A 24346-nucleotide genomic window follows, 5' to 3' on the forward strand; every position below is an offset into this window, starting at 1 on the left:
CTATGTGAAATATGGGTTAATAAGTGAATTATGCACCAGAATGATTGACATGACAAGCAATATGGTATTGGAAAGAGGGATTTGAAGGAGTTATTAAATACAGAATGCCTCGACTAAGTGTGAGCGTGATGACTAACAGTATAATGTATCAGAGGAGAGCAGAATTGTTAGCATAGCAAGAAGGGAATACCCTAATCAGATTCTCAGCTGATTGTCCAAACCCAAATGAAATCAGGGATGCTATGACAGTTTATGCCAGCCAGGAATCTGCCCCCAGGAGAAATGGTTTGAAATTAAGAAAAAAAAAAGGCTAAATATCTGAATAAACATCCTGATAGTGACATCTCTTAAAGTGACAAACAGTCTCCCAGTGGAAATGCTGACAGCCTTAAGCCTGGAAATATTAGGAACTAGATTGGGCAAAGCATTTGAAAAAATATACCATGGGGACAAATCTGTACCAGTGGGGAGATGAATTAGACAGTGAAATTGTTTTTTTTTACTCATTTTTTTAAATTACTTAAAACAGACTGTATAAAGAAAGAGCTTGGCAATGTTTCTGCCTATATGGCTGTATGTTAGCCCTGCAACAGCATGGAGACGGTATTATACCCAGACAGAAATGTTCCATTGCTGAGATACACTGTATATATCATTTTCACTTGGAGGTAATGTTTGTTATGAATAGTTTTTTATCTGGATACAACCAAAAGTTGTGAGAATGCAAAGACATTGCAGTACATGGAAATGTATCCATGGATATCAACATGTTTTTGCTGTTGGCCATAAAGCACAGATTTTTTTCCCTACACTGATGTTCTCTTACAGGACTCATGTCAGCTGGAGGGAAAGGCAAGAGAAGGCATGCCCATCTTAAGACATGATAGAATGTCTCTTTTTCCAGTTCAGAATGGAAGCCTATTCTTTAAATGGTAGAAATACCACATCCAGATCCAAAAAGCCACTTTCATTTTCGTATAAATATGTAACTGTTATTTGTTTAACTCACACCGAGCTATCAAATTTTGTGGTGGGCTATAAACTTGTTGAGTCATTAGCCTGGCTGCTTAATGGAGGAAAACTAAATTCCTGTTCCTGCATAATGACACTTATTCACTGTAGACATTTGCATCACTAGGAAACGATAAAACCTCATCCTTCATAATGAAGTTCTGAGCTGACAAAGAGGAAAATATAGTGTTGTGGGACAACTATGAATATAAAGCAAGCTAAATAAAGAAATAGTGGCAAATTATATTATGCAAAATGCAATGCAATAAAAAAAATGTTATTAACTCATTGGAAATGTCATAAATAATCTAAATAGTTTTTAACTGTCAAAGCCTTGAAAAATATATTCCTTAAAAAATGAGGTACAGAATAGATGCAAGTTTAATTGCCATCATATTTTGACAAGCATGGAGAACCTTGTATCCAGCTTATTTGCTAAATTTGGCTCACTTGACTAAAATGAAATGATGGGGGTGCATTATTAGTCTGCTTTATCAACTCACTGGTGCCTCATCAAAAGCTAAGTACCTCAGCTATTTTAAAATATTATTGTGTTTCATTTGAGATCAATATTCACAATTTGCATTACAATCTCAGGTCAATTAATCCTTATAAAGTAAAGAAAATCTGATGTGAATATTTGGTAAAATCATGTACTGTCTTCTTAAAATCAATGGTCTCTTTGAACAAATAAATATACTGTCTGCTGTATTTTTGTGGGTCAGCAAGGGCATGAAATCCCATTAGGACAGCTCCTTATATTACAAAAGACTTTGTCCAATTTGTGTGTCCAAATGACTCACTTTCTACTCTTCCAAAAAGTTCATTTTATAGAAAGGAAAAAGTCACCAGTATTTCAAGAATTGCTGGCAGCTCAAGTAATAATAACTTAGATCCTGTTTCTGCTGAAGTCTCAATGATTTCAGCAGTCCCAGTGACTCAAACAGAAGTAGCTTTGAGTCTTGCATAACCAGAAGCATTTCTATTCACGAAAACAATTGCAAAATTAACTGCTAGTATGATCAGATCCTCACTTCAGTGGAGATTTCCCTGCTGACATAGGCACTTGCTTAATTATATGTTGTACATACTCAAAATGCAAAATGTTCAAGATGCTCAAATGAGTTACTATGTCTTCTAGCACATAATACTGTTATGGCCACACGATACATTTAATATACTGCTAAGGAATCAGTGGAAAAACATATTGCTTCAAAAATACAAAATTTTACATGTTTTGTTAATGATTTTGATTTAGTTAATTTCTACATCAATGACAGGCATCCATCACAAGTGGGAAATCCCATTTTGACTTCTAAATGTGAGACACTTTCTTCTGAAGAAAATCCATTTTAAACTTGCTCCTTTTTTTCCAGAGAAAATGGTACTCATTTCTTTATACAAACGTGGAAGAGTTTCACCCTAGATATAACACACACAAAAAGTCAGAGCTGTTTTAAAGTATTCTTCAAAGGAACCTGGTGATTTTTACCCTCTAGCTGTTGTTATAGTCAACAAGTTAGTGTTTCTCTTCTGAAACACAAAACCCAAAGTAAGCAGGTTGGTTTTAGCATGCCTTTGGACCTAGTCTGACTTTTTTTACCCTTTTCACAGTTGGAATAAGCTGTACAAGATTTTCCATTATGAAACAGGATTTGGAGCCACTCCATCTGCTATGCTGTCTTTGGTCATGTCCAATAACTGATGTTTCCAATAACTCATTTAAATTGCCAGCTCTCTTGGGCAAGGCACCAGTCACTGTGATCATCTTTAAGGCTAGTAAATCTTCTTTTTGGTTTTAAAACACTTCATTTAGCACATTTAAAGCACAAATAAGCATTTACAAAACAAAAATTAAGTGATTTTTAAGCCTGAAATGTGGCTGCAGATATTCCATCAGAGAAGAGAATCCAAATTGGCCACAGTTTGGCTACTGGCAAATGAAGAAAACTTTCCTGCCCTGCTGTTTTAGTCTCTTAATAATACGGAGATGAACCAAGCAGTTGCTAGATTTTTCTAATCCATTTTATAACAATAACTTTCACTCCTATCTAGGGACTCTCCATCTCTTCAATGCCAAAAAAGCAAGTGATTCAGATCTGATAAAAGATGTGCTAGAGAACAGAAGGACTAATTGCATTTTCCCAGATCACGCTCCCTAGATCTTTTTCAGAGGCATAATCGGCATAGTCTACAGGAATATTCCATGGCCAAACAGGAGGCATGGTAGCATTTACAGTATTGTAAAATCATCTTTCATAGCTGTTTCCTGGTCATGGTTATATCAAAGACTTGAAATGGGGGAAAAACATGAATATATTTTGCAAAATGCCAAATGAAAGGAAAGGAAGACTAAGCCACACCAAACCATCCTATGAAAAGTAGAGGACAAGATCTGCTTGATCCAGATCAAAAGCTTGAAGCTGGTTTTCCATAGGCACAAAGAACTTCTTTGACTATTTGCAACTCTCAGTTTTTCCTCTTGGTGTTTTTTAACATTGTATAATTCACCATTGGAAAGAGGGATAGGTCAAGAGTGACAAGCCAGTCAGTTAAGAGCACTCCGACATTCCATGTTAGCACAGTTTCACCAGGTTGTTGGCTCCTTTTGTGTGCTTATCCCTCCTGCTTTCAGTGCAGGCTCCACACTGACCCTCAAAAACTTTTCCTCACCAAAGTTTGACTGTGATTGTTCCCACCCAGAGATCTTAATCTGTTGAACTGATGTTCTCTGGAAGAAAAAAAGAAAACATTTATAGATGCCAAAAGTAGCAGTTCCAAAAATATGGCTAAGAGCAGGCCTCATTTGCTTTGAGTTAGCTTGTTCTACACTCATTAGTATTGAATGTGTAGCAAGGAGTGAGGATGCAGTGAACAGCGTGCAGCAGAGTCCTTGTCAAGGCCCACGTTTGTATTTAGGTCAGCAAAGGATATCAGGTATCTCTGAAGCAGGGATCCAGAAGCACTTCCTGGTCTTAAAGTCCGGGTTTGTTCCCTCTAGCTTTCATCTTGACTTCGTAGGAGCAACATCCTCGTGTGCCTGGATTTACTTTGGAAGAAAATTTAGTTGTGAAAACAGGGAGGAAATCATGGCTGTGCTGCAGTGAGTCCCCCAGTCTGAATTATCCCAGAACTCTTGAGATTGATTAGGCACAGCTGTAGAAGTCTGTTCAGAACTACTTGTGACAGAAATCTGTGACTGTTTTCACTGTTTTGATTTCCTGCTTCTTGTGCATACAGGACATTAGAGACTTAAAAACTAGGGGATGTCCTGGGAACATTTTGTGCTCACAGGTTTTGTAGGAACTGTCAGAAGATGTGACTTCAGTACTGAAGGTTCATTTGATCCCTCTACAACAGAAACAAGAACAAGAACATCAGTGTGAATGCCAGAGTTGTTTCTCATTTTTTGTTTTGGATATCAGAGTCATCTGAAGAGATCTTCTCTGTGCTTGCATTAAACTCTAAAAACGGGACATCATTATGTTATATATATATATTTTTTGTGTTTCAGTTATCTGGAAGGGTCTGTAGTGAGGTTCCCCTTGCCTCAGAACAAGAGAAGTGCCCAACTGTACCAACTATCCTGACGGATAGTCTCTAGGACTGGAAAGTGTCGTGTGCTTCATGTTTCTAGGAACACCTTGGACTTAACACTTACATTTGCTGATCATCCTCATCCTCATCTCGCATTTCATTTTAAAATTTACAGTCTCCTTACAGAATATTTACTCTCTTTACAGAATATTTTAAAAAGGCACAGATTTTATGCCAGAATTTGACCGGTCAGTCTTTTCTTTATGCCTCTTCTTTCTCCTCAGTTTAACACCACCTGACTCAGCTTTTCTCTGTGTAGTGACTATTTTCTTAAAGGAGGAAAAACAAAACAAAACAAAAATAAAAATAAAAACAAAACTCACCAAAAAAAGAAGCGTTTCAAAATAAATCCTGACAGGAGGAAGAAATTATTGGTAGTGATGCTACAGTTTGGTTATAAGAGCACTCTCTCAGTGTACGACTCCAATTCAAGGCTGTTTTTTTCTGAAAGAGCATTCAAGTAGATCTCACTGGGTTCTGTGCATAGCTTCTACCCTTCAGTTACGATTAGAATGGCAGCTGTAATTTAGACTGCTATGACTGATATTCAAGCATACAGATTATCTTCATTTCTCTCTGGACGAGTGTACATAATCATTCCTCTCGTTGACTACACTTCTGGATTGCAGGTGTGTTGCTTACCAGTCATATTAAACCGGTAGGCCCACAACAGGGTGCGATGCCTGTGGTTCCCTTTCATTCAGGCAAAGGAAGCTACTTAGAGCAAGCCCATACAAATTCTCTAGGTTAGGCTTGTTATTTTTTCCCCCCGCCAAACAGATAGGATTCAGAGAAGAAAATAAATAGAAAGATCTGTGCACTGGTCACACCGTAATGCTACTCCTTGGCCTGACAAGAAGCTTTTGCTTAGCTTAAGAGCCATCAGTCTGTTACTGAATGACAGAAGATTGCAGCACCTCCTTCATTTTGGGCTTGCCTCATCAACAACTGTTGGTAATACACTTGGGCTGTTCCCATAAGGCTGGCCTACCTTCAGCCTGTCCTTTACTGGTACAAGACAATCTGATGAACATCACAGCATTAAGTGTATTAGTGATGAGGTAACAAGTTTATTGTTGTTGTTACTTAACTCATTACACCTTCAGTGTGTTACTAGCTTGCGTGTTCCTGACATGTTGTCTGACTTGCTGCTATAGCACTACTTGACTTGAGCTGTATTCCTGTGGGACAAACCTCTAGTGGTAGCTTGAGTTTGTAGTGATCTAAGATGGGTTCTTAGACACCTTCTGCTCCTGTGTGCCAGGAGTCAAGCAGCTCTCTGCTCCTAATTTCACCCTACTACAACAAAAACAAGTAAGGAAAAGATGTATATCTAATTTTTAAAGAAAAGAAAAGGAAAGAGAGAGAAGACATTTCCCTCCTTTTTCCCCAGCTTATCTTCCAGTGAATCCTTTAGTTTCTTTATGTCACAATGCAATTTGACATACTATGTACTGGTATTATTAATAATAGATGATTATTCAATCTACAGGCTATACTTTACCATTTCTATTCATGTTCATGAGTTTTCTTAGCCTTAACCTGTGAAATGTACACATTCACAGAATAGCCAGGTTACTCAGTGTGGTACGATTCAGGTGCTATAGTATTTGTAAAGAATATGCAATCAAAGAATATCAGCAAACTGTAATTGACATCATCGTTACATCTCATCGAATCAAGAATTATCCTTGCTAATTGATGCAGAGTGATGTACAATCACTTGTAATTGATTGGAATTCATTGAACATAGAATGATGTGTTGAGTAATTGCTACTGAAAAATAATGACTGGTTATATCTAAGAGGACAGACTTCTGCCAGTCCATATATTTTTGATTTCTTGGTTCCTTCAAACATTTATAAACATTATAGGTTTTATGTTACATTGCATTGTTTGTGTACACTGGTCTTCAAATTTTACATCCTAGGATAGCTTTATGACTTCATTAAACATAGAAGCCTATTATATCTTGAGATTAGTAAATGAAAAAGCTAGATGGAATGTTTTCCTAAATGCTTTGAATTTTGAACAATCAGACAGCATAAAATGTTGATACATGTCCAGAAGAAACCCATTTTCTGCTCATAATGAATAAAGGAAACATTTTCAAATAGACAGTGTACATTTAACTCAAGTATTTTCTGCTTGTTTTTAGTAGAAAAAGATGATTTCACTGAAGTTGATGAGCTCTCTCTTTCCTAAGGTAATGTTTTTGAGCAGTCACAATTTAAAGGAGAGTTTGGGAGCGAGAAATACTCAGTGGACCCACTGTAGATCAGCAACGCATAGCCAAACTTTCTTGTCAGTGCCTCTGGTGAATTCATGTCCTTTTCATATGACTTGTAGCACTCAAAATCTCAACAGGTTTCGGACAGCATATGGCAAAGTAATGAGCCAAAAGAGATTTAAATCAAGTTTGGTTTTGTTTCACTTTACATGATAGAACATATACATTATCTTATTTACTTCTTTTATTTTTGACCATAAACAATTCATAACAAGCTTCCATTTACGATAACTTTACTATATGGGTGCATACGGCAAGTTCGCAGCAAAATCTCACATAGCAAACTTCACTGTATTTTTACTAGTATATGTTTATCCCACACAGTATAAATCAACCCAATATTCTCTTCTGCAGATTTCTAATATATTTAGCACCCTGTAACAACCTTACTATGCATGAAAATTTTCACAAGAGATTTAACTTCTTTTCAATAGAACTAAGCCTCTGAAAATAACATGCAGCCAAACAATAAAAATCCTGTATTTTTCATATTTATAAAAACTCCAAATCCACTCTGTAAGTGCCTCATTCTCCATCTTCTGAGTACAAGATTTACAGAGGGCTGTTCATCTAAGACACACAGTTCTGACAAGAAAACCCTGACAACACATGAAGTTTGTCCTTTAGCCATTTCCTCCATTATAAGGCCAAAATTCTCCTTTTTGTGTACAGGCAATGGACATGCAGATTTTAAAAATTTCTAAAAATGGTACCAAAATGTCAGCAGGAAAATTACACTGCTCCGAACTTGGAGACAAAGTGGGGGCTGAGATCAAGGGATAATACCGAGAAAGAGATCAGACTGTGCTGTAATCTCATCCTGAATAGGTTTTATACATGTGCAGCACTTAACTTGCCTGCAACAGACAGCCTGAATGGGACAGAAGAGGAATGTGAAGCTGAATGCCCAGACAACGTGCTTAGGTTCTTTGACTATCTCCTTTTCCTCCGAGAGAGATGAGTGTGATGAGGGCTGAGACAGAAAACAAAGAGACAAACTGATCAGTGCTGGCTTGAGAAGCATAGAAAGGAAGATTTGGGGCACAAACAGGATACACTGAACAAAAACACTTGTTTAGTCATGAAAATTTAGTAAGTCTGTAAGTGGGAGGCAGGCAATAGTGAAAGAAGCACACCCTAATTTGTATAAGGCCCCAGCACACTGAAGCACTGCAAATAAAGAGTAAAGCAAGCAGATAAAGCAGTAGTAGCAGCATATGACATTTATAGAGGTGAAGATTTCAGTCACACAGGCCATCACAAAGAGTTTTAGCCCTACCTGTTTTATGCCCTGGCTCACTTCTGAAAAGGTGCTATCTCACTGCAGAAGGAGCATACACATATGCAACGAGAACATCCTCTCTAGCTGCCAAGTCCAGTCTTACCTGTCTGCATCTTTAGTTACATTTTTACATTATTTTGCATTTTGGAGGAATCCCTTCTAGGGAAGGGACCAATTTTTCTATACCTAGGGCAAGGGTGCTGGAGCAGGGAACACAGAGATCACCTTCTGAAGGTGCTTGTGGGAGGGTCTTCCATCCTTCAATGACTGGTGCAAGAAAAGAGCCTTCCGCCATTTTCTACACTTAACTGAGTTATAAACTAGTCAGCTATACTGAGACTAAATTTATAGCAGTCTAGCAAACTTTCTATCATTTTCATGCCAAGAACAATTCTTCTTTTAAAGAACAGAAAGACATTTAAACTAATATTTTTTACTGTATTTCTTACAATACATTTCCAGTTACTGGAGGTTACTGGACCTGTGGCTTATTATTGCCAGTGACTGATGACTAGTAGGTGATAAATGGAGTTCTCTGTTTCTTGACATCACCTACAGATGTTTTTGGCCACCACTGGGATTTCTAGTCAGCTCACTCATGTAACATTTTTATCCTTAGGCTTTTTTTTTTTTTTTTTGCTTTTAAACTGAAGGGTTAAAGTTACTTGCTTTGAGAGCTTGTGGAAAATATCCAGCATGAAGTGGTGGGCACTTTACAGTGATTTACAAAGTCATATGGAAGCATTTGAGTCAGTGTGATATAATGATATTGGGCCTCAGTAGATTTGCAAAAACAACAAAAATATCATTTGCACTATCATATAAATGCATAAAATGCCTTTCTATGGTTTTCTACCTGACAGTAAATTGTGTGAAACAGCATGGGCAATAAGAGAAATTTCCACTTCCTCATGAAGCTGATAAGAATGTACAGTAATTTTACCTGTGTGAAGAGCTCCTTGTGTTTCTGAACACTATGGTGCATTTGCAGTGTCTAACATGCTATCCCAAAAGAGGCTATATTAATCAAACCAACTGATTGTGACAACTGTGAGATATTCAAGTTCAAAAGTTTTATAAACTGGAGAGAAACAAGTGTTTGCAAGGAGCTGGGATCTTCAGTTAGTCTTTGAAAAGACCCTTTATGTCTTAGCATAAGTTGTTCATTGACGCTTTTGTTATCAAATATTTTCTCGTATTATGTTAGTGTAGCATCATTTAAACCTTAACTCCCTACTCACGTGGAGCAGGCACTGGTTCTTACCTTATTTCTGGTTAATGCCAGCTCCATGCAACATTAGCGTTGATGGGTCCTGCCTGCAATCATTTCTAAAGTAATACTGCCTATTATAATACTTGAATGCTATTTCCTAGATATGTACACTTTACTAAGCTATAAAATAAATAACTGAAAGTGCTGGGAGAAGGGATGTTTGGGGTTTTGTTTGCTTGTTCTAAGTGCCACTTGGTGCTCAGTTCAGAGTATGGGACATCTTCTTTGCAGTTTACAAAATGCAAGCACACCAGAGCCAAGAGAATGATGTACAAAGCATAAAGAAACTTACTGATGCAGTTTATCAATGTTTTTTAAACTGAAATTTCTCTGGAATTTATAAAAAAAAGTTATGGCTTAGCTTGTGTATTGATTAAAGTGATTTTTCATTTCATAAACGCAACTTTGACTATTCATTTATAGTTTTATTTTCCCCATTTGGTGGCTTGTGTCTTTTAAAATGGTTGAGTGTGTTAGTGACTTGTATCTGCCTACACTGTTCTTATTACTTATTGTGGCATCTGCTATTGCCAAAGTTGGATACAGGATATGGGGCTAAATGGGCTTTTTACCTGACCTATTTTGGCCAATCCTATGTATATTTTAGACCATGTTATGATATTCTACAACACGGTAGTTTATGTACCACAGAAACACTGCTATTATTACTTTTCTTCCCTAGACCAATATTAATGAGATATAAGGTAAGAAGAGGCTTTAGAGGAATGAGTCAGGATGTATGAAGAGAGCATGGTGTCGCAGGCAGAACAGATTTAACTCAGGTAATTTGAATTAATTTATCGCCAATGAACAAACTTTTAATAATTGATTCAGGCATTAAGAAACAAGGAAGACATAATTAAATAAACACTTGTCTTTCCTCCCCTTTCCCAGGCTCAGGTCCAATAACTCTCTTCCCCGTTCCTAGTCTACACTCCCACCTTCATTTGGCCACAGGTTGCACTTTCTCCCTTTAGGGAGGTGGCACAGGAGACTGGGCTCAGCATGCAGCACTGTCTCTGCCACTCACTACCTCACACGCTTTCTTCTGCTGGTCCAGCACAGGTCCCCCACGGCCGCAGTCCCTCGGGGGTGTCCCTGCCCCGGCGTGGCCCCCCCATGGGCCCCTTTTTGTATCTCCTCCTGTGCCTGCTCTCATGTGCACACTCCTGAGTCTCCTCTTTGTATCTCCTCATCTCCCTTGGTCTCTCTGTGTCTCCCCTCGCACTGGCTACTGACATTTCCTGAATGTGTTTGAGCAGTGGCACCATGCATTGACTGGAGGCATGATTGGAGCCAAGGAAATTAGGAGTCCTTTCCAATTGTATGTATATATGTAGTAGCATAGTAGGCCTTGAGTGGTTTAGTACCTTACATCAGTGATTACTACACCTGCTCATCAAATCACCCTGTTATGGGTTGTAGCCTACCCTGAAATCAGTGCCCCCAAAAATGAGACCTTGACTATACCTGCCCAGCTCCAATTACCTGGATTAATCCAATATGAATTGGAAAATAAAGAAACAGTAGACAAACTTTGATATGCAACTATTGCTGAGTTCACATTTTGGGTAGCACATTTGGGGCAGGAGGCCTGAGGGGTGAGAAAAACCACAGTGGCAGCTACTGCCTGGCCTTAAGTATGGTGGAAGTCAAAGAAATTGGTGTGAGGCTACTTGATTAGCAAGACCGTTGGTGGGTTATGACAAAAATCCAATTTAGAAAGCAAAGAACAGTTAAAAATTGGTCTACCCATCCCCCCTTAGTAAAGGGAATGCCGTACGCAAATATCCAACGCCATGTAGAAGCTAGAGACGAGGAGGCACCACCACATGTAGGAGTCAAAGTGTAAGCCATGGACCTGGCACGTTAACTGGTCGGAGAGAGGGTCCTGTTCCCCTGGGACCATGCTGTGCCAGTCTACATGGGGCCAGAGGGGCTGAAGCTCTGATTTGTGTGAGTGTGTATTGTGTGTTGCAGAATGAAAATCACTATCCATCCACCATCCTTGTCCTGTGAAGTAAATACATTTCAGATTATGTGTCCCTGGGTGGTGTGGGTCTGTTCTTGCAGCCCCACTGAATTTCCCTGTGACACTCCCAAATCAAATGAATCTCTGTTCAGGTGCTCTTCTGTTCGGTGGGGAGGTAGGATTTTGTTGGATGTTTCTTCTCATTTTTTTTCTCTTTCTCTTTCTCTCTTTTTTTTTTTTTCTCTCTCTCTGTTCTGTTTTTTTTTTTTTAATAATGTTAGAGGCTACCTATGCATTAACTACATTTGCTTCCACACATTGCTGAAGTATGGTTAGTCTTACTAGGGTATATATATTTGGTAAGATGGAGAACTCACCCTAGTTTTAGATCAAAGTTTTATATCAATCAGCAGTTTTATATCTACAAGTTAGTTCCGTACTTTGGAATCCTATATATCAGCAAAACAAGGTTTTATATCTGCAACTCTCAGCAAAAAAAAAGAAAAAATGTTTTAAGTTTATGCAGTAGAAAGCTGAATGATGAACAGGACCTTTGGTTTGCGTGTATTGGTGAGATACTTCTTGAAGCAGTTAGGATGGCTACTGCTTCATGCTGGAAAAAGAAGAGAACTGGTATTTGGGGAGGAAAGGACCTCAGATCAGCTACAAATATCATTATATACCTTCCAGGAAAAAAAAAAAAAAAAGCCTGGCATTGTTTTAATCTGATTATTATTTTTGCTAAACCATGAATGATGATTTAACAATTCCTGGGCACATTCAGCAGTAATCATGGATTAGGGTGAAAGGAAGATACTATACTAAAAGAAAAGGGAAAATCATTTTAAATTACCAAATAAGTTTCATCACCCAGAGACAATTACACATTCAAACATTTTTAAATTTAATGCTCATTTCTAATCTTATACTCAATTACTAGATTTTCCTCTGGCTCAGACCAAGGCTGAAAACAGACTTTCTTCAAAGTGTGTTTGAAGTTCCCAGAAAAGTTGACTCCACTGACTTTTTCTGTTCAGATTTCTAAAGTTATTATCATAAGATATCTGAAGTTGTTTCTACTTGTAACATATCTATTTTCTGACAAAAACAGATGTTTAGCATTTCAATTATTTCCCTCATGTTGGTTAGCTGTTCATATTTTCTCTTCATTGTTCCTCAACTTTCTAAAGATTTTAAGTTCAAAGTTTGTTCCCCAGGAATGTGCAAAATATTTAATCTTTCATTTATCAGATAAAATAGAAGAAAAGATCTGAGAAAATGACTCTAATTATGAGTTTTTTGAACTGCAGTAGGTACAGTCTCTGAAATACATGTACAATAAGCTTGTGTGCAGTTAGGAGAGCTATACAAGATTTATAAGCCTGCAAGTCTAATACAGTCTGGTTAAGTGAGGACCTTGTGCCAAAAATGAAGTTGAAAAGAAAACTATCCCTGTTTGCTCAAGGCTATAATATGAAGGTTCACCAGGAAGGAAAGTACTTTTCAGTCTGCTTGCACTACTGTATATGCAAAATAAATTAGTTTCAGAAAAGTATTTTTCTTAGTTGGTGTTTCTGAAATCCAGTGGACATGAAAAAATCATTTTCTTGAAGAGGAAAAAATAGTATAACTATGAATTATGAGTTATTCTAGAACATTACCAGTTATATTGCCAATTATATTCCACATTCATTGCCCATAATTGTGAAGCAAACAGCATGCTGGAAAAACATCTGGCATTTAAACCACATCAAACAAAAACAGTTTTATTCCTATCACTATATTGGTCCAGTTTTGGCCGTCAAATATATTGACATCTTCTGACAAAACAGCACATTTGGCTGTTGATAGCAACATGTGAATGAATTCATTCCAAGTGAACAAACAGGGTTAACGTGCAGAAAGCCTCAGGCTTACCTGGCTGCCGTGCTTTCTGACACAGAACATGACTGACATATCATGTATAAGATCATAATAAACAGGAAATTCCTCTTTTTCAGATTGAGTTCTGCTTTCTAAACAGATTAGAGAAAGTGAGGTTATAACAGGGATGTATAAAGTCAAAGCACAACAATGTCATCAGCTACAGTGTATTGATAGATGTTGCTTCAGTTATTTCTTAAAAAGAGAGTTTTCCCCAAACAGCAAACATTTGCAAGCATGCAGGTGAAGAAGAAGCAGTGCAATTTTTTGGTCTAGACCTTTTGCTGTTGTTCTCTCTGTCTTACTGAAACCTATGTAATGAAGTTGAATGGGAGGTATAACTTAACAAAACTTGTATGTTTACAGGCAATGTAAACTGCTGAAGTTTGCCTAGGGTATGTCTCCACTTTACTGTTGCTTAACCCTCAGTGCTGCCCACTGTCAATGCCCTGTGAGCAGTCATTGAATCTGCTAGTATACTTGGCTAGAAACATGGAAAAAGTTATTCTGAGCTTTGTACTGTGAAGGAAGCAAAAGTAGATGTTCTGTGGCCTCCCATTGTGTTTCTTGAAGTTCCTTGTTATACATTCACTCTCCGTATAGCAAAAGTTGCCTTTTGGTTCGTATTTTTTCACAGCATTCAACTTCTTTTACACATGGGCTGCTCTGTTGCAACACAGTTCAGAGCAGATCAGTCAAGCAAAATGGAAATGCCTACCACCAAATGCCCTGTTGTCCAGAAAGTGAGATGTAATGGAACCCACTTTCTCCACGGTTCCCCGTTATCACATTAACAAGATCTGCTGAAACTAGAATGATTTCCAATGGACCTGTAGGGTACTCCTAGGGTAACTGGCAAGCAGAGGACAACTGCAAACTACATCCACTTTGATATAGCTTTTCTTATCTTTGTTTCCTAGTGCTGGAAATTCAAGGTAAGCTTCTCTTGCATATATGTGGATGTCCACTTGCAGATCAATGAATGTCCACGTGCTATCAAGGAAGTTATGGAGCCTCTATTAGCTAGTTCTATTCTGTCATCAGTGTAATTATATGTAGGAAACTGAATTTTGCAGCATGTGCTTATCCATCTTCTTTCTTTGTTTTAGGTAATTTTGTGTAGCATCTATTATTTTATCCACCTGTTCTACATGATCTAATTCTCAAAGGCATGGACTATATTGTCTTTATTTGCACACCACTGAGCGCACTGGAGCCCTCAGTCCTTTCTGGTTTTGTTAGACAATAATAATAATTATCACCATCATCAATCACCATAAAGAGTGTATGAAAGTCATCATTCTAAGTAAGAATATAAACACTTCAGGAAAAAAGAAACAACTGTGCAGAAAGGAGACTTTTGATGAAGTTAACTATATAAATAAACTTCTCATGCTCTATTCCTTCATTCCGAAGTCTCCCACTGGAAAGAGTCAACATTGCTAGTTATGTGGGTAGCATCCACTGGGAGAGCAAGAGAGCAAACATCACTGGAAGCTTGAAGTGAATATCAACCTCTCAGGTCCTCTTTGTGATGCTTTATTTTCTACTTTATTTTACTTCTAGCATAACACCTGCTTTTTGGCTGAAATAAAAGTCAGGAAAATAGCACTGGATGTAGAGGCAGTTTCCTTCTCATTTTTTATGAAGCTAGCAATAAGGCAGATATAGGGATGGTTTCATAAAAGGCTAGTGTTAGAGGAACTTAAAAGGAATTTGATACATGAAGTAGGTACATGGAATAGACTTGTCAGAGTCACGGACTGTTTGATCTTTGAGTCCCCTGTGGGCATTATAATTTGATATTATTTTGGGCACCATCAAAGATCTACGGAATTCTGAGCTTCATATTACAAACACCAAAGTAGCCATAATTCTTGGTTTATTACAACTTTTAAAATTTGTTTATAGGGAAAGAATGGAAAGTTTATTAAAAATGTCCTCTTGATGCGATGGCTGGCATGTTGGAAATGCTGTTAGTCAATGAATGAATAACGAGAAGTAAAAGTACTACTCAAGAGCAATGGAAACATACTCCATGCAATAATATTTATACTTAACATCATACTTCTTGTCACTTGTATAGAAATGACTGTGGTAAGGCATTTCTTTCATAGTGAACTTTATTAAAGCAAGCCTTCATGTTTTCACATACAGGAGATCTTGGGTCAAGTCTTAGCTCTGCTGCAAGGCTCTTGAAGAGAAAGTTACTTAAGCTACCTGCAGGCAAGGGAAGCTGGGAGCATTTTCTAGTTCCCGGGTATGTGTATGTGTATGTCTATGTAGGCCTCGACTGTATTTTCATTTCGTATTGGAATGAAATATGGGTGTACAGCATCGTTCCCTCCTTCCTGTTCTCATGTCGCAGCATACTTCAACAAGTCCTCAAGCTGTTGTCTATTACTTTTCCTAATCCCCTTTTCAGCCTGCTGACACTTTCTGCCTCCACAATGTTATGTTGTAGTAAATTCCACACCTCCTGTGTAAATAAGCTATCATAAACTGCTTTAAATAGATTTTACGCTAGTTTCATCATGTTCTTTCGTTCTCATATTGCAGGACTTAGTGAACAAGAGGTCCACAGACAGCTTACTGCTTTCATGATTCAGTAAACCTCAGTCACATCTATGCACATCCATCTTGTCTCCAAACTGAAGAGTCCTGGCCTCTGCTCACAAGGGAAGATCCTCTGCCCTCTTGGTCATTTTATTTGATTTCTTCTGTACCTTCTTAAACTCCACCTCCTTCTTCAGATGCAAGAACCAGAAGTGCACATTGAACTCAAGATACAAGCTCATTAAGATTTTATACAGTGGCAAAATGTTGCCCTCTCTTCTCAAGACCCTTCTGCATGATGCTAAGCATTCTCTTGCCTCCTTTGGCTGCTGCTGCACATTAAGCTAATGATTTCAGAGACCTGTCAGTGATGACTGAGATCTCTTTCCTGAGTTGTAGCTGCCAATTCTGTGTTCAGCATTGTAGTAGGCATGGTTTGGATTATTTTCCCTAGGTGTTTTTATCTACATTGAAGTTCATCTGCCATGTTTTTGCTCACTCACTCAGTTTTATGAGGTTCTTCTGGAACTGCTTGCATTGGCACAACATCTGACTACGCAGAACAGCTTAGTATCATCTGGAAACACAGAGATTTCATGTTCACACATTCTTTCCTTAAGATGCCTCAGGGAAATGATGAAATATAAAAACTGTGCCGGCACTGATCCTTAGGGGACTTGACATCCGGGAAAGTGATAGTAAGTCCTCCCTTTAGCTTCCTGCCCTGTTTTGTGTGTTTCTTGTAACCTTGTTTCTTAAATAACCTTTGGATAGTAACCTTGTCAAAAGCTTTTTGAAACTCCAGATGCATTACATTCACTGGGTGTCCTTTTCCATGTACTTACTGACATCCTCGCGGATGTCCAGCAGGTTAGGGAGTCAGGATTTCCCTTCAAAGAAGCTACACTGATTCTTGCCCAACAGACTGTGTCTGGTGTGCTCAGTGATCCTATTTTTTAATATAGACTCCTCCATCTTTCCTAGGATGGGAACTACACCCGTTTGTAGTTAACAGGATCTTCTCCTGAGCCGTTATTCTACAAGGGACTTATAATTGGCAATTCACCTGCCACAGGGCACAGTGGCTGTTTGTTATGATATGATATGTCACACACCTTGGGTGGCAGTTTTGTAGGTTCGTATTTAACTCACACTTGGGTGATGCCACCCGGTCAGGGTGACTTCCAGCTTATCTTCTGATATATTTACTTCAAGCAGATCTAGCTCCTCTGACTTAGCTGCTGCAAATAATGCTTCCAGTGTGGGATTGTCCCCAACTTCTTCAGCAAGGTATTCACTGAGCTTTTCTGCCATGGCCTTTATCATCCCCAAGTGTTGCTTTCACACACTTGTAATCCTGCATTTCCACCAATTCCACAGCTTTTGAAGTACTTAAAGAACTTTTTATTGTCAGTTTGAACATCCTTTGCAAGGCAAGTTTCAAATTATTTTTAGACCTCTTAATTTTCTGCTTATATTTGACCTATCACTTTCTTATGTGCTTCTTCTCATTTAGGCAAGCTTTCCATATTTTAATTGCTGGACTTTTCCCTGTGATAACCTCCTTAGCTTTCCCATTGATCACATGGAAACTTTTTGGGGCAGCTTTTCTTTCTTATCAAATGGTGGCATACATTTTACCTGTTCTTTCACTACAGTATTTTTAACAGGATCCAGTCTGTTTGTATGCTTCTTGCTTTTTGGAAAGCTCTTTGGGGGATTTTTAGGTTTTGATCTTAGCTTTTTTCACCAGTTGTTCCATTTTTTACATAATCTTCTTTCTTGAAATTGCATAGCCGCATGCTGGATTTATTTAGCTTTCTCTCCCCCACTAGTGTTAAAGCCAATTGTATTGTTGTTGCTATTACAGAAAGGCTCTCCCACTAATGCTTTTTGAACTATGTTGTGTGTACTACTGAAGACCTATTTCAGAACAGCACCTTTTTGTGAGTTCTCAGACTAGCTGTTCTTGGGAGTAGTCACTTATTACATCCAAAAATGTTATCTCTGCATATCATCCTCTTGAAGCATTGATTCAGTCAATATTTGGGTAGTTAAAATTTTCCACAGTTAATACCTGATCTGATACCTGTCCTAATATCCTTTAAGATTTTAGGCACAGATCATAGGGTCACTCTCACAATATGGATGTCACTGGTAGTAATTAATAGCAACTGTTATTTAGACTTACACAACAAGGGTGACTTCCACACTTATGGACAGGTAGAAATGTAAGTGCTTTTCTGGGCTGGGTCAAGGAGAACTACAGCGAGGACAGTGGACCACCTGCTTAAAGATTTTAACCCAAGAAATTAAGTTCTTTTCTCTAAAGGCACCAGTTTGGGATTTTCTGTATTTGAAATATGTTTTCATAAACTAGTAGTAGATCATGTTTTGTGATTTTTTAATTACGTATTTTCAGTGGAGAATAAAGGCTTGCGTGCTGTTTAAAATTTCCAAAATACTTTGTCATTTTTTTCCTCCCTTAGCATATAGAAACAATTCATTATTTATAGCTCTGAGAAGGCATGCTTTCAGAATACTTCTGAAACTGAATTCTCCATCTCTTTTGTGTTATAGTAAGCTTTTTGTTATAAGGATTGTAAATAGAATTTATTTTCTTTCACTATTAAAACTCAAATTCTAGCTTTGCCCTTTGTATTTCCTAATTACATGAGGAGGATGGCTTTTTATAGAAGTGCTTTATTTATGAATAAAGTTCTTTCTATGGCATCAGCAGACAAGTTATATTGTTCCTAACATCAGGCAGCAACAAATTAGCTTCCAATTTGGTCTCATTCTTGTCGACATGAGATTTACTTAGTCAACATCTCTAAAATCAGAACAAAAATAAGTCTCTGTGGGCTTGAGTAATTTAATACCTGAAATACAGGACTGAGCTTTTAGTGGCTCTTAACATCCTGCAGCTGTTGTTTACATGATCAGGATATATATACAGAAGGCCACTAGAGGAGACAGAGAGATGACTGTAGCTCTAGCGTCTGTGGTGTTGATGTAACTCCCTTTACCGTTCTTTCCTCAGATCTTCTGTGTGCTATAGCTAGATTTAGTTTTACCCTGAATTAAAGGGTAAGAGGTGAGGATCTGGATGTAGGTGAGCAGCCCAAAATATATTCCACTTATGGCTAAGATGGGCTTGCTAAGCTGCTAGGCAGTTGAATTGGAGGACATGTCTCTCCCATGATTCGAAAGAGGTGGTGTGTTCTGTTTGCTTCCTGAGTGGCCTGTTGACTTCTCTGTATCTTTCTGAATGTCCGTGTGGTGGCAGTCTCAAAGTATATTTCATCTCAACTTGGCAAGAAGATTTTAATTCATTTTTCTAATAAGGATTAGATTTCTTATCAATTCAGGAATGGACTAAAGTGACCCACTGAGCAAAGAAGTTACTCTGGGAGAAGCCAAGAAACTTCTTTGCTGTGCAGGGCTCCATACCTGTTTCTTGGTATGACCGGAATGCACTGCTGCCTCATGCCACAGACAAGTGGCCTGGCACCACTCTCACGTGTTCACATGCCCAGTTGTCTTTCTTCCCCAAATGAAGCAGCCTCTTCTGAACACCTCACACTGCCGCAAGGACAGAACACAGATGCGTGGCACGGCACAAAACACCCTCTCAGGGAGTACAAGTTGCCACAGTCCAGAAAGCATGCCAATAATTAAACACTTTCGAAGACTGTGAGATGGCGATTGAAGCAGTGCCTTGACCATGCTTTACCTATGGATATAGGCCTTCCTATTTGGTGGTACAATGAAGAGGAAAATCCCAGCTTGTCTGTGAAGTGCATTGATTCCCAGTCAAATTCTAGAAGGCAAGATCCAGCCATTTTGCCCTTTACATCTTTAATAGATCTTTGTTACCTGAGTAATTGTCATGATCTTTGTGGGACAAAGCTTATGCTGTGTTGACTGGAATAATTCAAATGTCCAGTCTCTCTGTGAAGCTATGAAAAAGACAGCTATAAAGACATTTTCTCAAGGGTAACTGGTATGTTGAGTTCTTGCTTTTGTAACTCAATTGGCCGCTTATCTGACAGAGTCCACAGTGCAACAAGACCCCTCTGGCTTTGTAGGATTTTTCTAACAAAATGTAGTTTGAATTGGGACATGGAATGGGTGAGGAGGAAAATGTTAATTGTTAAATTCAGGAATTTTTATATAATTATTTTCTAGATATTGGTACAAGAGAATATTTTATATTTTTAAGGACAGTTGTGGCGCTTCCAGTGTTAGGTATATGCCATTCATAAAGAAAATAACCACGCCATTTAAAAAAAAAAATTAAGAGGTGAAACCTTTTCTGTATTTTTCCCCCTATGTCTGAAAGACTGTTTTCACCTCATTCAGGCAGAAGTAGATAAATCACGTGTCTGTTCACATAGCTCTATTTGACCAGTAAGAGCTTTAAGTGATTTTCTGGACAACTCAAAATGTTCTAGTGGAGATTGGAAGCTGAGAAAAACCAATCACACTTCCTAACGTAAGTGGAAAAATAACCATAGAAACAAAACAAACAAATATAAAAGCCTATGAATAGTATTACTACACAGGGAAGAATCTTGATGAAGTGTGAAGTATGATACAGGGCAGCTTGCTAGGGGGTTTACTGGTATGAGTGGTATGCCTCTTAGTTTACTAGCCAGGAGTAAAAATAAAAAACCTCTGAGGTGAACTACAGGGAATTCAAGTCACACTTTAAATATAGTCACTGAAATAAGGATTTAATTTAAAAGTGTTAAAAGTAACTAGGTTTTAGAAAAAACAATTTGTTTCAAGAATAACTCTAATGAAATTTATCACCTGTTTAATTACATAACTGGGCATATAGTAAACATTTATTGAAACTCAATGGATATGTTATTTGACAAACAATATTTTGTATAACTAAATATGTCACCCTATGTTTAATGACCTGGTTAGTCCACATTACTATATGTGACAAGAGAAGAATTTCCAACAAATTATTCAGGAAAGTTAGGGAACATTAAAACCTTTATAATAACATACTCATACATGCAAATAAATGCACACGTGCATATGGCCAAAATTTACAAAAGTGTTCAATGATTTTGTGTGTATCGGTTTTTGGAGGACTCTAAAAACTGACCTCATTTCATAGGATAAATATTTAGTATAGTCAAAGCCTTTTTCAGATGTCTTACAATGGGTATCCTAAAATGTTTACTGACAGCATATCTTACTATTTGTTTCTTAATCCCGATAATAACATATTTATTTAGTTGCAGTTTCAGTTGTCAATCCAAGCTGCAAGTTGCAGTGTTAATCCAAGAGCCCAAGGAATAAGCAGTAGAATATTTTAAGAAAAAATCATGAGGAAAGTAGATGATAGGTGCTTTGTGAAGAGAACAGAAGAGAATTTGATACTTGAAAAGTGCTGAATAAGTACCCTAAAATTCCAAATCAACAGTAATAAAAAAAGGCTAAGGACATGTATTGCTATCACAAATATTTCTCTCTTTTGCAGACTCAGCTTTGACCATCACTATCTGCCACTCTGCATATTTAATCATCTTCTGACATTCTTCTGAAATGGCAGCAAAGGGATCACATCTGAAATAGAAAGTAATCCACTGGGAACTGAACTGGAAACTTCTCAAAGACAAAGTGACAAAATTATTCAACTACCACCATTCCCTGGATCAGGTATTTTAAAAGTATTTTAAAATACCGTCAATGGATAAATTTCCTGATTCTGAAAATTCTCAGGTCTGATTTGGGGTTTACCAATTAAAAGAAAAAGCTATGGTTATCTATTAGTATCAGTGTTAGGCACAGGGACATACTAAGCATGCTTTATGGAAGGTTACTCAAATGGCAGACAACAATCTGGATGTGCGCAGCTAGTAGATTTGATCTGGGTTTTGCCATTGTCCTAGCCCTCTATCTCCAGAGGAATTCAGGAGACATCCCCCTGCCTCTTCATCCACGCAGCTGTACACGGAGCATGCAGTGCTTATCTGCCTGGCAGAGGGATATCACAGGACATCGCTTTCTGCTGAATGAACCTTGGCTTAAAATAACTGATTCACCCTGCTTCAGAAAAATGGGTCCTGTTTCTAATGTCTTTTCAAGAGCCAGGTGCCCACGGAGTTCAATATGCTATTTTTCTAGGCTTTGTTGCGAATTCCATTGGAGGTAGCTGCCAAAATACATTTATAAGTCTGGCCTAGGTAGCTTCAGGCCAATTGCAATCCTGTCAAATATTCCAATTTTTTAGTCCTTTCTCCCTGGATCTTAACATTTTGGCAGTATTGGAGAGAGATGAGCAAGAGATCACTATAGAGCAACAGATCATTAAGAGTAACAACAGTTTAGGACTGTCGCATAGTTCACAGAAGCCCAGTGAAGGCTGCTGAAGAGAATTCACAGGCATTGTGGAAAACATGGCATCTGTCTTGGTGGTCTTTAGGGGAACAGAAGCTCCTGCAGGCATTGCAGCAATATTTAGAGAAATAAAATGGACCTGGACAGTCATTCTTCACAGCATGGGAGAGACTTAAAGGAAAGGGAGATGCAATGGATGCTAAATTGGATAAATTAAACAAACGTGTGCATGCAACAGAGGAAAGAATAAGCAACACAGAAGACAGAAAAGCTGAAACAAAGAGATCTATGAACTGAGAAAAGTGTTGATTTTTTATGTTCAACAAAGCAAGGAAATCAGAAAACGGAAGCCATTGTACTCATGCTGGTATAGAAGGTGTAGAATTGGACAGTGTGATGCTCTTTGTTCAATACTTGTTCAATGAGATTTTTGAGCATAACAGAAAAGCCCCACCACATAGCCCAAAGGACCAAATCTGTGTCCCTCTGAGACCGACAATAATGCTGCTGAGATTCCAAGATAAAGATTACAGGTTATGTAAATTGAGTAATGCTAACATGGAACAAGAGACACAAAAGCCTGGCAATCAAGGTAAGCAAATGCTCCTTATCTAAATCTGAGCACTAAAATATTATGAGCACAGAAAGAATATAACAGTTACAGACGCTAGTTGGTAAGAAAGAGACTGGAGCCTGCAGTGTGGTAATAAACTATTACTTGAACAACAGAGAACCTCTTTTGAGTCATCTCAAGATTTGTGAAATTCCACAAAATTAATAGCAATCTTTTTGAGATTAAATCAGTTTGCTGTCCTTGAAATAAAGCTTGAAATAGAAGATAGCATGTAATGGGGAAAAAAAGTATATTCAGTCTATGTGATTATATTATCTCTTCTTTAAGAGTTGTGTTTTTGCTAGAAATGCATTGTTATTGCAAGCATTACTGGATGGCATTGTTATACATAGTCACCAAGTTTTCTTGTCTGAGAATAATGTATGGGCTTTGATGAAATGCTGCAGTGTTCAGGGTTTTCTTCTTTTTTGAGGTCATTTCTGAGAGAAAAAAAAAAAAGAATATTTTCTCTGCCATCAGTTCTCTAAATAGAGCCACTTCTTGAGGGAAAGTTGCTTCCTGGAGACCAGGCATTGGGCTGAAATTACAGCAGTGCTTTCTTGTGCTGATATTCTACTTGGTGCAACAACTGTTTCATAGAACATAAAGAAAACAAGTTATATAAAGCAAATACCAGTCTCTGCATTTCTGATTTCTCCTCTAGGGAAGCCTATCTGCAAGATCCCAGCACTGACAACTGCTCAGATGGTAAGAGAATCAAATAAAGACTTTGACTGTAACAGAGATGATTTCAGTTATCATTAGGGGAACATTTTTTATCTTACAGGCTTATGAGGGCCTGCAGTCAAATTATGCACCCAGCCTTGGAGTAGTGAAGTACCATCTTTCAGATCCACTAACACATTCAGTTTACCCCAACTGAGCATGACCCTTTCAATGCCTATGCCTGTCAACGTCTACTTCAAGCTACTGCAATGTAGCTGTGGTTGCTCTGCCCAGTTTTAAGACTGAAGGGTTGGTGTCTTGCTTATGATTATCTCAGCTTTTCCTAAATCCATTCTTAAAATGCAGGCTGTTTCCACACTGCGTCATCATTTAGTGTTTGTAAGTTTCTAACCAGTGTGAGCATTTGCTAAGAAGATCATCAACCCCTACAAACAATTACTGGACTCCTTCATGGTTGTGGTATTTCCTTAGTTCTCAGTTTCTCGGTATCTGACTGCAGTCCATCTAAAGTCATCAAATACCCAATGGAAGAAAGCACATTCTCCTGAGTGTTAGCCTGTTTGCCATCCTACTGGTACCAAGAAGTCATCATAATTTTGTGTTGCTCCTGATGGCCTTCTCCTTTGTTCCGCCTTCTTCTACTGTAAGACTATAACCAGTTGCTGTTTTGGTGTGTGGGAATCTATAGTGTGCCTAGTAAAATTTACAAAAACCTTTCTTCTTCCCTTAGCCTATGTCCTTATATTAAATTAAATTCTGTTAGAATACTCTACTAGAAT

Source organism: Apteryx mantelli, chromosome 2 (genome assembly GCF_036417845.1).
Source record: "Apteryx mantelli isolate bAptMan1 chromosome 2, bAptMan1.hap1, whole genome shotgun sequence".
Taxonomy (NCBI): domain Eukaryota; kingdom Metazoa; phylum Chordata; class Aves; order Apterygiformes; family Apterygidae; genus Apteryx; species Apteryx mantelli.